This window comes from Anabrus simplex, chromosome 5, assembly GCF_040414725.1.
Source record: "Anabrus simplex isolate iqAnaSimp1 chromosome 5, ASM4041472v1, whole genome shotgun sequence".
Taxonomy (NCBI): domain Eukaryota; kingdom Metazoa; phylum Arthropoda; class Insecta; order Orthoptera; family Tettigoniidae; genus Anabrus; species Anabrus simplex.
The window spans coordinates 338,907,249-338,923,173 of NC_090269.1; the positions used below are offsets into that span (position 1 = coordinate 338,907,249).

The 15,925-nt window shown below is 41.8% G+C and overlaps 1 protein-coding gene across 2 annotated transcripts in view; it reads right to left on the minus strand.

Moving 5' to 3' along the window:
- The window catches only part of LOC136874082 (LHFPL tetraspan subfamily member 2 protein), a 237,726-nt gene extending 228,398 nt beyond the window's left edge, over window positions 1–9,328 (minus strand). For both annotated transcript variants that reach the window (XM_067147618.2, XM_068227650.1), the window contains exon 1: window positions 9,195–9,328. The gene's annotated coding sequence lies outside the window, so the exon portion shown is untranslated. The remainder of the gene's footprint in view (window positions 1–9,194) is intronic.
- Between the last annotated feature and the right edge of the window lie 6,597 nt (window positions 9,329–15,925).

Consider the following 15,925-nt stretch of genomic DNA (forward strand, 5'->3'; position numbering starts at 1 on the left):
TTACCGAGCTCGATAGCTGCAGTCGCTTAAGCGCGGCCAGTATCCACTAATCGGGAGATAGTGGGTTCGAGCCCCACTGTCGGCAGCCCTGAAGATGGTTTTCTGTGGTTTCCCATTTTCACACCAGGCAAATGCCGGGGCTGTACCTTGGTTAAGGCCACGGCCGCTTCCTTCCAATTCCTAAGCCTTTCCTATCCCATAGTCGCCGAAAGACATATCTGTGTCGGTGCGACGTAAAGCAAATAGCAAAAAAAAAAAAAAAAAAAAAAAAAACATACTTATGTTCGTTTATTTCGTTCTTAAAATATGTCCGACTCGTTGGCTGAATGGTCAGCGTACTGGCCTTCGGTTCAGAGGGTCCCGGGTTCGATTCCCGGCCGGGTTGGGGATTTTAACCTACATTGGTTAATTCCAATGGTACGGGGGCTGGGTGTTTGTGCTGTCCCCAACATCCCTGCAACTCACACACCACACATAACACTATCCTCCACCACAATATCACGCAGTTACCTATAAATGACAGATGCTGCCCACCCTCATCGGAGGGTCTGCCTTACAAGGGCTGCACTCGGCTAGAAATAACCACACGAAAAAATCTTAAAATATTAATGTGCAAGAATTTTTTGTGTAGCTTGCGTAAATTGAAGGTGTAAAAGAGGTAATTATGAATTGCATACTCAAGATGATGCTTGCTTGTTGTTTTAAGGGGCCTAACATCGAAGGTCATCGGCCCGCATACTCAAGAAATGTCAATCTATACAGCTGTTCCTCTCTTATACAGCCTCGTGTCGAATTATTGTGTCCAGGATAGCGTCGCTGGAGCGAGTGGGTGTGTGGACACGACAAATGGTTGTATCGCGCAGTTAACTACTTCTGCGCATTTAAAATAAACACGCACTATACAGCTCCTTAACGTTAACTGCATAATTGGACATCAGATGTGATAGTATAAGAAGGGATGCATATACAGCGTAAAGCTCGTTCCAATCTTATGAGCAAGGTGTGACGATGATGAGGCCCTAGCTGAGCCTGCCATTGTTTCCACTTGTTCTGGCCTCCTCTCCATCTTTCCACCCAATATCATTTCGTTTACTCTTTTCCTTTCTTGGTGTCTGTGTTTTAAAATAGAAGCCACTATCTTTTTCAGTTTCGACTTTATGCAGTTAGTATATAACCTTTAAATTTTCCAGTCTTTCGAAGCTAACCCTCAATCAATCAATCAATCAATCAATCAATCAATCAATCAATCAATCAATCAATCAATCAATCAATCAATCAATCAATCAATCAATCAATCAATCACTACTGATCTGCATTTAGGGCAGTTGCCCAGGTGGCAGATTCCCTATCTGTTGTTTTCCTAGCCTTTTCTTAAATGATCGCAAAGAAATTGGAAAATTATTGAATATTTCCCTTGGTAAGTTATTCCAATCCCTAACTCCCCTTCCTATAAACGAATATTTGCCCCAATTTGTCCTCTTGAATTCCAACTTTATCTTCATATTGTGATCTTTCCTACTTTTAAAGACACCACTCAAACTTATTCGTCTACTGATGTCCTCCCACATCATCTCTCCTGTGACAGCTCGGAACATACCATTTAATAGAGCAGCTCGTCTCCTTTCTCCCAAATCTTCCCAGCCCAAACTCTGCAACATTTTTGTAACACTACTCTTTTGTCGGAAATCACCCAGAACAAATCAAGTTGCTTTTCTTTGGATTTTTTCCAGTTCTTGAATCAAGTAATCCTGGTGGGGGTCCCATACACTCGAACCATACTCTAGTTGGGATCTTACCAGAGATTTATATGCCCTCTCCTTTACATCCTTACTAAAACCCCTAAATACCCTCATAACCATGTGCAGAGATCTGTACCCTTTATATACCCTATACCCTACCCTATATTAGAAACGATGCACACGGGCCCCTTCTACCAATATACTCAGAAGGTATCCCTGAACAACCTCCGAAAGTGTGTAGGTGGAATTCGGCTTCACACTGTACATCTACTAGAAATTACTTGAAAGTGTTTCATTCCTGAAGAAACATAATCAGAATCTATCAAATCACATTTCCATTTTTCTTTCTTCATAATGTGTGAATATTATGAACAAATGTAAAAAAAAATGTTTAAATTATTTGTTAAATAGCTTAATGAATGTGGAAATGTTATTTGAGCTTATCTAAACGCACTCCATCTATTGTACTTCGCCTTATCCCCGCAATAGTAAAGACATCTCTCCAGAGAGAGCTTTCCTTTCTTTTTTCTGTTGTTTCCATTAGGCGGGCCTCTATTCGCCTTCGTGCAGGAGAATGGAAAACCATCAAAAAAACATTCTTAGCACAGCCGATAGTGGGAACCAGTACCCCTCCCTCTCCGTCTCCCGAATGCATAGGTGTAGAGCAGCGGCCATTAAAAAATGACATAAATGGCAAACTCCCTGTATGTTCTGACATTTACAACTTTTTTTTAAGATTACTAAAATCAGTACAAATGTCTGATAAAATAAGAGCGGTAAAAAGACACAAATTATATATTTAAAACACTATATTTGAGAAATTGTGCTGAAGTCGCTTAAACTCTCTGTTTGACAGGAGAAAGAAGAACTGGCACGCTGGTTGGAGACAGTCTCTTTCACACCACATACTCCTATCGAACTATGGACGAGCCGTGGCCACTTGGAGCCGAAGCTTCTCTACAATCGCCGAGGTGGGCCTTCCCTTCTTTAGCCGATACCTTTATTTCTCTTAATGCTGTTGTTAGTGTGAAGAAGGACTATTATTATTAATTTCGTGTGGCTAGTGCAGCCCTTGTAAGGCAGACCCTCCGATGAGGATGAGCGGCATCTGCCATGTGTAGGTAACTGCGTGTTATTGTGGTGGAGGATAGTGGTATGTGTGGTGTATGAGCACAAACACCCAGCCCCCGGGCCATTGGAATTAACCAATTAAGGTTAAAATCCCCGACCCGGCCGGGAATCGAACCCGGGACCCTCTGAACCGAAGGCCAGGACGTTAACCATTCAGCCAACGAGTCGGACTGAAGAAGGACTGGTAACTGCATTAGTTTTGTCCCCAAAATCAGAAATTACCGAAACAACCACCACGGAGATTTGTTGGGTTTAAAAAATCGCAAATACTACCCACCTCAGGTTGGGTCGTATCCTTACTTTGGGAACACAGTGGCTTAGTTGGTAGAGCGCTGGTGGGTCCGTTCCCAGCTAATTCTGATGGAATTTGAATGTGTTCGAATAATTCGGCCTCGAACGGTAGACTTAAGCGCATCGGGCGAGTTGGCCGTGTGGTTAGGGGCGCGCAGCTGTGAGCTTGCATCCGGGAGATAGTGGGTTCGAACCCCACTGTCGGCTGCCCTGAAGATGGTTTTCCGTGGTGTCTCATTTTCACACCAGGGAAGTACCTTAATTAAGGCCACGGCCGCTTCCTTCACATTCCTAAGCCTTTCCTATCCCATTGTCGCCATAAGACCTATCTGTGTCGGTGCGACGTAAAGAAAATAACAAAAAAAGATTTGTGCGCATGTGCAAGAACTCCTGACGCCAAAATTCCCGACGCCACAGTGTCTCCGAAAATCATAAAAGTACATAGTTACTGGGATGTAAAACCAACAACATATTAGTAGTAGTAATAAGGCATGCCGATGTCTTTCTTCTAACGTGCGAGTTTGTTTTATTTATTTATTTATTTATTTATTTATTTATTTATTTATTTATTTATTTATTTATTTATTTATTTATATCGTATTGCTGAAGTACAATATAATAGCCTATTAAGCTTACTTATTGACATAATGTACTGTACCTATTTTTCACCAAATTAATCTAAATGAAAACAGTATGTAACATCCCGCTCATTTATCCATATCAGTGCTGTCTTTGTGGTAGCACTGAACTCGCTAGAATCTCCTTGATAGGCCCTACCGTTGTTCACTCTCAATTGTTCCTGTTTGAAGGACGCGTAACTAGAACTCTGGTAATCAAAATGTGCATAGGAAGGCAAACAGTAGGATGCAATACAAATATAGCTATCTTACTGAAGATAAGAAATTTATCAGAATGGTAACTGCACTTCTGCATTGAATACGAGACTGTTTCTCGGTACACTAAGCGCGCAGAGGTGCTATTTGAGAGACGAGTGGTTTCGAATAGCATTGTCAGCAATTTCTCATATGACACTGCAAGGCTTTACATTTCATAGATATACAATAAAATAAAAATAAAAATGATACTGGACTATGGATGCATCTTCTTTGGAAATGCCCCAAATTAACGCATTACAGAAATTGGATACCACTCAAAATTATGCTATACGATTATGTGTGGAAGCAATAGGCTATCATCGTTTCTTAATTTGTACCGTATTGTATTGTATTGTATAAGCTCCTCGCAAGTACACTTTCTCAGAAACAATTGAACTTATATATATATAATATTTGTTGTGGGTATCCTGAGGATTTGTGTGTGTGGGTGTGTGTGTGATTTTTTCTAGATACAAGCGTATTTCTTACAAGGTGTTCCCCACATGTCTACGGCAAGAATTCTGTGGACCGAGCTCGATAGCTGCAGTCGCTTAAGTGCGGCCAGTATCCAGTATTCGTGAGATAGTAGGTTCGAACCCCACTGTCGGCAGCCCTGAAAATGGTTTTCCGTGGTTTCCCATTTTCACACCAGACAAATGCTGGGGCTGTACCTTAATTAAGGCCACGGCCGCTTCCTTCCCACTCCTAGCCCTTTCCTGTCCCATCGTCGCCGTAAGATCTATCTGTGTCGGTGCGACGTAAAACAACTAGCAAAAAAAAAAAAAAAAAAATCTGTGGAGGCGGGGAGTTTCAACGGGAGTGACATAATGGAAACTGCAGTTTTCAAGTGTGATTCCAACCTGCTACGTTTTCATTGGTTTAATTTAAACATAATTATGTTACATGTACATAAAATTACTGCAGTTGATATTTAAACTTGTGTCCGTAGATCTCTGTATAATTTATTTTGTACCACCATATTGCAATGATCAAATGTAAGAATTCGCGAAGACCAATAAAATAAATGAATACAATTGGCAATGCCCGGCTTTGACCAAAAAATTAAAACTTAACCACAACCCTCGTCTCCTAGATGCTCCCCAGCTTAATTTATTCTCCTTGGCCTAGTACATTATTGTTTTAGGTGACCTTTATCCTTCATTCGCCCTACATGGCTACATCTATAAAGCCAGTCAGTTCATGAGTATAGATTAATCGTTTGTGTCCATTTTTAACATCTTTCTCTTCATTACGAATACCCCCTGTTATTGTTCCTATTCGCCTGCACTATTTCTCGTTACCTCCATGTTGTTTAAAACCATCCAGGTTACGAATACAAATCCTGAGCACACCAAGCTCTCGCAAGGTTAACTTGATATCGACAGAGTGATAGGAGGATAATTTCATCTGCGAGCTCACTGTATTATAATTGTGCTTACTGTGTAGCATGAATTTGATGTTCCTTGCCTTATGCCGGTTGATAACTTACAAAGAAGCACAATAATAACTATCAGTTTCCTTTTCTATCCTCATGAGGTTTAGTCAGTCGCCCCCATCGTGCTCTACGAGTTACAATATTAGCCTTCCAATCGACTTGTCTGGGTTCGATTCTCATCTTCTGCCACAGAGATTTGTTTGAACATTTTACGGGGTAAGAATGGGATACCCTCACCCCGCAAAAGCAATTATGAATATAAATGGTCTGTAGACCAAACCCCAGCCCTTCTACTGTAAAATTCAAACGCTCTTTCCTTTCAAAACTCCGCAACTTGAACTTTAAGCAATCTCCGGAATGATAAACTTACAGACCAGGACAATGTGCTTTTCCATCCTAGCCTCAAGTAATTACAAATATTGTCACGACAGTCAAACACGTTATCCGACAGATTTTGCTCATACTTACTATACGGGTCTAATGACCACCATGCCCCTAGGATTGAAGCTACAAAGAACAACTGAGGTCAGAGGTCATCTGCACAAATGACTTCTCCCCTTCTCAATTTGTAACCCTGATCTAACATAACAAACCGGACTGACATTCTCGCTTTTACTTTGTATATATTTATAGTGGTTTAACGTACTAATTCCGGTAGGTTCCGGCGACGACGGGTTAGGACATTTTTTTATAGATAGGTCTTATGGCGACGATGGGATAGGAAAGGCCTAGGAGTGGGAAGGAACCGACCGAGGCCTTAATTAAGGTACAGCCCCACGATTTAGCTGGTACGAAAATGTGAAACCACGGAAAACCATCTTCAGGGCTGCCGAAGGTGGAGTTCGAACTCACTGAAAATGAAATGGTGTATGGCTTTTAGTGCCGGGAGTGTCCGAGGACAAGTTCGGCTCGCCAGGTGCAGGTCTGTTGATTTGACACCCATTGGTGACCTGCGCGCCGGGGTTAGGATGGAATGATGATGAAGACGACACATACACCCAGACCCCCTGCCAGCGAAATTAACCATTGATGGTTAAAATTCCCGAGTCTACCTGGAATAGAACCCGGGACCCCTGTGACCAAAGGCCAGCACGCTAACCATTTAGCGATGGAGCCAGACTTCGAATTCACTATCTCCCCAGGATAGGAAAAGTTTGGAACTAAGAAGGAAGTGGCCGTGGTTTGAATTGAAGTGATGCTTGGTGTGAAATTCAACCTTCAGCGCTGCTGATGGTGGAATTCGAACCCACCATCTCCTGAATGCAAGTTCACAGCTATACGGCCTGTATCACTTAGCCAGTCACTCGGTGGATTGGTCCTTGACTTACTCAAGGATTTAAGCAGAACTTGAGAATAGAACTTCTAAGAAAACTGGAAAGGTAGCCGCACAGACGCCAAGATGCCGGTATTTTATACCACAGGAATTATTATACGTGGCAATAAATCTATCGATACGGGGCTAGCGTGTTTGAGCATCTTCAAATACCACTGGACTGAGCGGGGTTCGAATGCATCAAATTGGGCTCAGAAAGCCAACGCTTTCACACTCGGCCAGGCCTGTCCGCCTTTTGTCACAGAAGTCACCGGCTATCATCCAGTTTTGAACTCGACATGCAGCAGTGAATGGTGGACATCCCACCGCCTGGACCGAGGAAGATATCGTCAAGGTACAAAGGACTAAACGAAAAAAGTACTTAATCTGTATATTAAATGTCATAATGGAAATGAAATGTCACATAATTGTATCATACTTGGTTGGAGTCATTAAATAAAACATTAAATGAAATTGAACGACGTTTTTATGTCTACATTCTCGATTTGATATCAATCTACGAACACCGGAGGTTTTTTACGTGTCGGTAAATCAACCGATGTGTTCGAGCTTCGAGTACAAAGTATCATCGAACTGTGCCGGAATCGAACCTACCAACTTGAGTTCCGAAAGCCAGCACTTTACTACCTGAGTCACTCAGCCGAGATACAGTTTATTATTATTATTATTATTATTATTATTATTATTATTATTATTATTATTTCATCGGACTGACTTTTTCAGAGAAATGTACTTTTACACGCGATTATATCGTGGCCCGTGATCTATAATAATTGTATTTAGCTCGAGTTGACTCGCTCATTCTGATGGCATGTGGATAGATCTATCAGCACATAATGGAACTCCTGGCTCATTCGATCGATACTGGAGAATACTTCATTGTGAGATGTATGTGTCAATAAATTTGAGATTCGTTAAAAAACTATTTTTGGGATAAAATTCCGGTATAATGACGTCTATCACAATGTTCAAAATAAAAAATAAAAATTAAAAATTAAGAACTCGAGGACCTCGGTGGTGCAGCACATTTTAAAAGTACACTTCCAAATGAGGTAAGCTGCATGAACAATTTTAACGATCTACCATCCCTCCTGCCATTCTTTCATTTCTGGCAGTACCGGAAATAGAACCCGGACCTCCGAGAACGGCAGCTACAGTGGTAACCGTACACCACGGAGGCAGACAGCTACTTCTATGATAAACATTCTTAATGCAATCCCTTAAAACATGAAATTATTATTATTATTATTATTATTATTATTATTATTATTGAGGAATGTGACAAGCTTCAGCAGCCGGCAAAACTCCTATCCTCGTCGCTACATGGGGCTTCATTCATTCCATCCTTGACCTGGTCGAACGACTGGGAACAGGCTGTGGATTTTCATTATTATTATTATTATTATTATTATTATTATTATTATTATTATTATTAGCAGTCTGGCTTTAAGAATTACATAATTTTCTGTCATCAGTCCCTTCCGCTCATTGGTGCTGTCTGATGAATCAGCTTTATAATTTCTGTGTTACTCAATGTACCAATAGCAGCCTAACAAGTGCGCAAGCTTGGAGTTTAAATAGCTGTTATTTTAAGTTATAAGCCACGGGATCTACAGATTTAAGTGAAATCCGAACCACAGGGACGTGATTTTCCACATCGAAAATATAATTTATATTGACCGGGTTTCGAAGCATGACCTCTTTAGTTAAGACGCCAGAGACTAGTGCCTCGGCTATCATTTTGAGGATCGCGATAGCGAAAGTTGCCTAGGACATGAACTAGCGAGTCTCAGTCCAACCTTTGAGTCAGGTATAGGGAAATTCGATAAGAAATAAAGAATAGTTGTCAAAACTGGAAATCAGCTGCGGACATCCAGGATAGTTCAACTCCCCAGTCTGAGTTATGACAATGAAGTGAATCAAAAGAAAACAAACCTGTAGCTTTGCGTGACAGTTAACATCGGTTCATAGCCATGGGACCTACTGTTTTACGTGTCTTCCAAATCACAGGGATGTGTCTTTTCATTTCAAAAATCCCCATTCCATTGGTTGGGATTCGAACTGCGCTGCCTTGGTATGCAGCCAGTGGCAATTAAACATGCCTCTCGTGAAGGCAAAGAATCTCATCTATTTTTTAAAAAATCAGACTTCGGATATTAAACAAGGTGTTTAAGATTTAGTGTATCTTCTCGTTACAGCACAGCAGTAGACACCGCCGTCTCTTTTTTTGAGCCTCTCACGAGTTAAGAATGATAGCATGAAATGTCTGCGGGCCCCCCCAACACGACTGATTCTGTTTCAAGAGGGAGATTCAAAACAAGAAAAAGAAGCTACACATATGTTAATGAACTTGGGTTAGTGTAGTAATGAGAGTAGCTGGATAAACTAACCTGCCGGCTGGTCCAACCAAGATGAGTAAGAAGGGAGATAATTTCCTTGACGTACAAAACGCTCGACTGAAAACACAACAGTAACGCGACAGGCTACATCTTCTCCGCGCCCTCGCTGACTACCAACTGTTTCAAAAACTGCTACACGTCTGCCACGCGCCTGCGCGCACTGACTCACAACAAACAGACAGCTGAGTACCCTTCTCCCCACCCTAACGCGTATGTCTGCGGACTTCAATCGTAAAACAATGTAGAAGTTTAATGACGGATGTTTTTTTTTAAATGGCAACTTCTATGAAACAGTGACAACTACCCTTGGTTGGAGAGCGCGAGAATATTGTTTATCAACGCTTGATTATAATGAATATCTACATGTCACTCTGCTGCTTGTTTTAGCGAAAGAGACGATCGTGCTTTACAGCTGTTTATACCACAATGCTGTCTGACAATCTATTGGTTTTTTTTTTTTTTTTAATGTTGTGATTCATGATGTGGGTTACTGTAGTCACGTCCTAGTTCGTGAACCATGGGCAACGGCTGAGTGGCCTAGTAAGTGGTCCTGAGAGTCGGGATACCAGTTGCTACGGAATGGCAGTGGGCATCTTGGACATATTCTGAGCGATGGTCTTCTTTGTGCTCAGGCGGCTAGGACTATACAATCCACCGGTGGTCCCTAACCAGTTAGAGGAGAGATTCTCACTTGGACTATGTGTAACTATGGTAGCATCCTGCTTCATGAATTTACCGAGCTCAGAACATTTTAAAGCAAGCCATTTGACAGGCGAGGGACTCCTTGGAAACAACTTGGCGAACGAAATGGAATTTTGATGGAGAGCTATCAATATTAATGGGGCTTATGGAAGAAATAAAGTAGAACTGGCTAAATAAGCAAAGAGGATGCATCTGGATGTGCTAGGAGTAAGTGATATTCAGGTAAGAGGAGATAACGGGGAAGAGAGAGGAGATTGTAAAGTGTACTTGAGGGTGTTAAAATGTGAAGGGCATGTGTGGGGTAGGGCTGCTCATCAGTAATACTATCGCACGCAACATAGTTTCTGTTAGGCACGTAAATAAGCGAATGATATGGGTAGATTTAGCAGTTGAAGGAATTAGGACGAGAATTGTCTCAGTGTATTCACCATGTGAGGGTGCAGATAAGGATGAAGCTGACAAGTTTTAGGAAGTACAGAGTGACATCGTAGTCAGGTTCAACAACAAGTATAGGACAGTACTAGTGGGTGATTTCAATGTGAGAGTTGGAAATAGAACTGAAGGATATGAAAGGGTGATTGGTAAATGTGGGGGAGATATGGAAACTAATAGGAATGGGAAGCGTTTGCTCCACTTCTGTGCTAGTATGTGTTTAGCAGTTACGAATACATTCTTCAAGCATAAGGCTATTCACCACTACACGTGGGAGGGTAGGGGTACCAGATCCATAATAGACTATATCTTAACCGACATCGAATTCAGGAAATCTGTTAGGCATGTACGGGTTTTTCGGGGATTTTTCGATGATACAGACCACTATCTAATCTGTAGTGAACTAAGTATTCTAGATCTAGGATAAAGTGAAATCTGTCTGCAAACGAATAAGGATAGAAAATCTCCAGGACCAGGACATTAGACAGAAGTGCATGGATATGATTAGTGAGAAGTTCCGAACAATGGATAGTAAGCAGCTTCAGGATATAGAAAGAGAATGGATGACATGCAGGGATGTAGTACTAGAAAAAGCAAGGGAATGCCTAGGAACAACTGTGTGTAAAGGTGGGAAAAAATTAACATTTTGGTGGAATGATGAAGTGAGAGCAGCTTATAAACGTAAAAAGAAGGCTTATCAGAAATGGCTCCAAACAAGGGCGGATGTAGACAGGGAATTAACTCTGTGTAGATGAAAGAAACAGAGCGAAAGAAAAAGTTGTCGTGGGAAGATTTTGGTAATAACCCGGAAAGGCTAGGTCTAGCAGCAGGGAAACCTTTCTGGACAGTAATAAATAATCTTAGGAAGGGAGGGAAAAAGGAAACGAACAGTGTTTTGGGTAATGCGGGTGATCTCATAATATATCCTAGGGATTCACTGCACAGGTGGAGGGAATATATTGAAAATCTTCTCAACGTAAAACGAAATCTTCCTGGTGGTCTCGCGAACAACCGACCTCATGGGGAGGAGGAAAATGATATTGGTGAAATTACGATTAGAAAGTTGAAAAAGTGGTAAATAAACTCCATTGTCATAAAGCAGCAGGAACAGATGAAATTAGACCTGAAATGGTGAAGTACAGTGGGAAGGCAGGGATGAAATGGCTTCATACAGTAATAAGATTAGTATGGAGTGTTGGTAAGGTACCTTCAGATTGGACAAAAGCATTACTTGCACCTATCTTTAAGCAAGGTAACAGGAAGGACTGCAACAACTATCGAGGTATCTCATTGATTAGTATACCAGGCAAAGTATTCACTGGCATCTTGGAAGCGAGGGTGCAATCAGTGATTGAGAGGAAGTTGGATGAGAACCAATGTGGCTTCAGACCACAGAGGGGATGTCAGGATCAGATTTTCAGTATGCGCCAGGTAATTGAAAAATGCTACTAGAGGAATAGGCAGTTGTGTTTATGTTTCTTAGATCTTGAGAAAGCATATGACAGCATACCGAGGGAAAAGATGTTCGCCATGATGGGGTATTATGGGATTAAGGGTAGATTATTAAAATCAATCAAAGGTATTTATGTTGACAATTGGACTGCAGTGAGAATTGATGGCAGAATGAGTTCTTGGTTCAGGGTACTTACAGGGGTTACATAAGGCTGTAATATTTCACCCTTGTTGTTCGTAGTTTACATGGATCATTTGCTGAAAGGTATAAAGTAGCAGGGAGGGATTTAGTAAGGTGGAAATGTAGTAAGCGGTCTGGTGTATGCTGACGACTTGGTCTTATTGGTAGATTGTGCCGAAAACCTGCAGTCTAATGTATTGGAACTTGAAAATAGGTGCAATGAGTATGGTATGAAAATTAGCTTTCGAAGACTAAATTGCTGTAAGTAGGTAAGAAATCCAATAGAATTGTATGTCAGATTGGTGAAACAAACCTGGAACAGGTAGATAATTTCAAGTATTTAGGATGTGTGTTCTCCCAAGATGGTAATATTTTAAAATATATTTTTAGACAATTTTACTGATATATTTTCTTATTTTTCTAATTCTCTCTTTGTTTGCCTTGTCCCCGGGCCAATGGAAATAACCAATTAAGGTTAAAATCCCCGACCCGGCCGGGAATCGAACCCGGGGCCCCTTGAACCAAAGGCCAGCATGCTAACCATTTAGCCATGGAGCCGGACAATATAGCAAGTGAGAGTGATTCAAGCTTTTATGGCTATTCATCTCTTAAAGGACGTGGTTATAAGTGCCGCCTAGCATCAAGTTGAATTTTCCCATGTATTATAATGATAACAATGATAGTCCGACTCCACGGCTGAATGGTCAGCGTACTGCCCTTCGCTTCACATCCAGAAGATATAAAATATTATGATTAGTTAACCGATAATTGCATTAACTAGCTCCATATTTATGTTAACATAATATACTGTACCACTCTACTCGTGGTACTAACACAAATAATGAAAACCTGCTACTCTTTAGTGGTGAAAACAAGCAACTGCCATGGTCCCGGGGTAGTTATGTATAGTGCTCTGTTCATGACGGCTACGGTTTGATCCCCGCAAATAACAGTTAAATATTGGTGTCACTATACAATATACTTTGAGCAAATACTAGTTGTTGCTCGGTGAAAATAATCAGTTATCCTGGTCGCGGAGTACTTGTATTCAGGACTCAGTTACCGACCACCCGCGGTTCGATACCCGTGATGTGCGAATAATTCTGTTCCCCGGTTCGGTTAGTACTGGTAGATATCCGCTGTATTTTAAACAGTATATTTCATTACTATCGGTTTTGCTAATGCATTGTTATTACTGTTACCAGTACCTTCTTCTATTTCTACCGCTCTTCCCACAATTGTGGGTTTGTGGGAGTGAACTACTTCACACATGTGGGTTTGGCCCCGCTTAGCGGCCGGATGCCCTTTGTAACGCCAGTCCTGTATGGAGGAATGCAATCACTATTGCGTGTTTCTGTGGGGGTTTGTAGTGTGATGTGTTGTCTGAATATGAAGAGGAGGGTGTTGGGACAAACATAAGCATCCAGTCCCCAAGCCCGAGCTATTAAAATACACCACCCGGCCTGGAATCGAACCCAGCACCCTCTGAACTGCAGGGCAGTACGCTGACCATTCAGCCGCGAAGTCGGACTATTAATGTCATCATTATAATATATGGGAAAACTCATCTTGATGCTAGGCGGCACTTAGGCCTATAACCACGTCCTTATGAATAGCCATAAAAACTTGAATTCGAGAATATATCAATAATGAAATGAAATGGCGTATGGCTTTTAGTGCCGGGAGTGTCCGAGGACATGTTCGGCTTGACAGGTACAGGTCTTTTGATTTTACTCCCGTAGGCGACCTGCGCGTCGTGATGAGGATGAAATGATGATGAAGACGACACATATACCCAGCCCCTGTGCCAGCGGAATTAACCAACGAAGGTTAAAATTCCCGACCCTGCCGGGAATTAAGCCCTGGACCCCTGTGGCCAAAGGCCAGACAGCTAACCATTTAGCCATGGAGCCGGACATATCAATAATGATATACGATGAAAATGAATGAGACATAAATATTCGGGAGTGACCTTTTCAGTAACTCTTGTTATGTAGGCCCACAGATTTTACATGAAACATATTTTCGGGGATATTTGGAAATTTGTGAGAAATAATATAATCGTGAAAATCTCTGTTATTTTTCCTTACACGGTAAAATCGCACAAAACGTAAACGATCGGATATTAAATTTTAAACAACTTTCGTTATGTACAGGTTTTCGATACGGCGAATAGTAACGGAGAAATCTGACGTTTACTGCCCTGTCGTCCATAAAATTACCAACCCATTTTGTTATTATTGTTACCATTATAATACATGAAAAAACTCTACTCGTTGCTGGGAGCGTCCTATAACCTGCTACTTTAAGATTTGAAAGCAAGCAATTGTCCAATTTTATTTTAAAACCCTTTCTGGATCTGTTTTTGCATCCATAAGCACAACAGCCTGGCGTAATTTTCTTCAAAACTCAGACCTCAGAAATACGTAAATTCACACACATTTGGAAACTAATAATGCGGTACTAAATAATCCGTCCGCCTCTGTGATGTAGTGGTTAGCGTGATTAGCTGCCACCCCCGGAGGCCCGGGTTCGATTCCCGGCTCTGCCACGAAATTGGTATGAGGGTTGGAACGGGGTCCACTCAGCCTCGGGAGGTCAACTGAGTAGAGTTGGGTTCGATTCCCACCTCAGCCATCCTGGAAGTGGTTTTCCGTGGTTTCTCACTTCTCCTCCAGGCGAATGCCGGGATGGTACCTAACATAAGGCCACGGCCGCTTCCTTCCCTCTTCCTTGCCTATCCCTTCCAATCTTCCCATCCCTCCACAAGGCCCCTGTTCGGCATAGCAGGTGAGGCCGCCTGGGCAAGGAACTGGTCATTCTCCCCAGTTGTATCCCCGACCAAGAGTCTGAAGCTCCAGGACACTGCCCTTGATGCGGTAGAGGTGGGATCCCTCGCTGTGTCCGAGGGAAAAGCCGACCCTAGAGGATAAGCAGATGATGATGATGATGATGACTAAATAATCCTCCACGTTTCATAATAATAATAATGCTATTTGTTTTACGTCCCACTAACTACTTTTACGGTCTTCGGAGACGCCGAGGTGCCGGAATTTAGTCCCGCGGGAGTTCTTTTACGTGCCAGTAAATATACCGACACGGGGCTGTCGTATTCGAGCACCTTCAAATACCACCGGACTGAGCCAGGATCGAACCTGCCAAGTTGGGGTTAGAAGGCCAGCGCCTTAACCGTCTGAGCCACTCAGCCCGGCTCCACGTTTCATAAAAACATATTTTCGGTAGTATTAAAGTTAAAACAGGTAGCTTGGACTTCGTTGAAATTGCACAAAGAGAGTGATCTTACCCTGTGCGGAATACATGTGTTTAAATCAGCTGACGAGGCATTTGTCTAAAACATGACAGAGCCAATCAGAATGAGGCACTCGTTGGCCACACTGTACATATAGAGTCACTGTAGTGTATACTAATAGACTATACACTATGTAAATTAAGATGTGTATTAAGATGAACACAACACCCAGCCCCCGAGCTAGATGATTCAACCAATTAAGGTTAAAATCCCTGACCCTGCCAGGAAGTTATTTATTTAGAATAGAATAAAATACAATATACCACTGCGTTGAGTACCATAGTTAATTAGGCACGCGTCTTCTAAGCTTAGAATTGCAGAGTCCAATTCTGAGTCAGTCGATTGTTATTTTCAAATGTGTGAGGCCCATATAAACACGTCAAGGAACCTTTAAACAGGAAAAAGTTCTAGCCTGTTAGTGTCTCTTAAAAGTATTTAACAACTGAAGAACGTTGAGGGTATATTATTATAATAAAAAGGGAGTATACAATTAAGGATAACCTTAAGCTATAGGCCTACTTGGGAGAAAAATGTCCAGCAGGAGATTGAATGCAGTGCTGACCTCAGGGCTCAGTCGGTCAGGCCTTTTGTCCTTCTGTTCTCAAGTTCATGGGTTTGATCTCGGCTAAAGTCAGTAGAATTTTC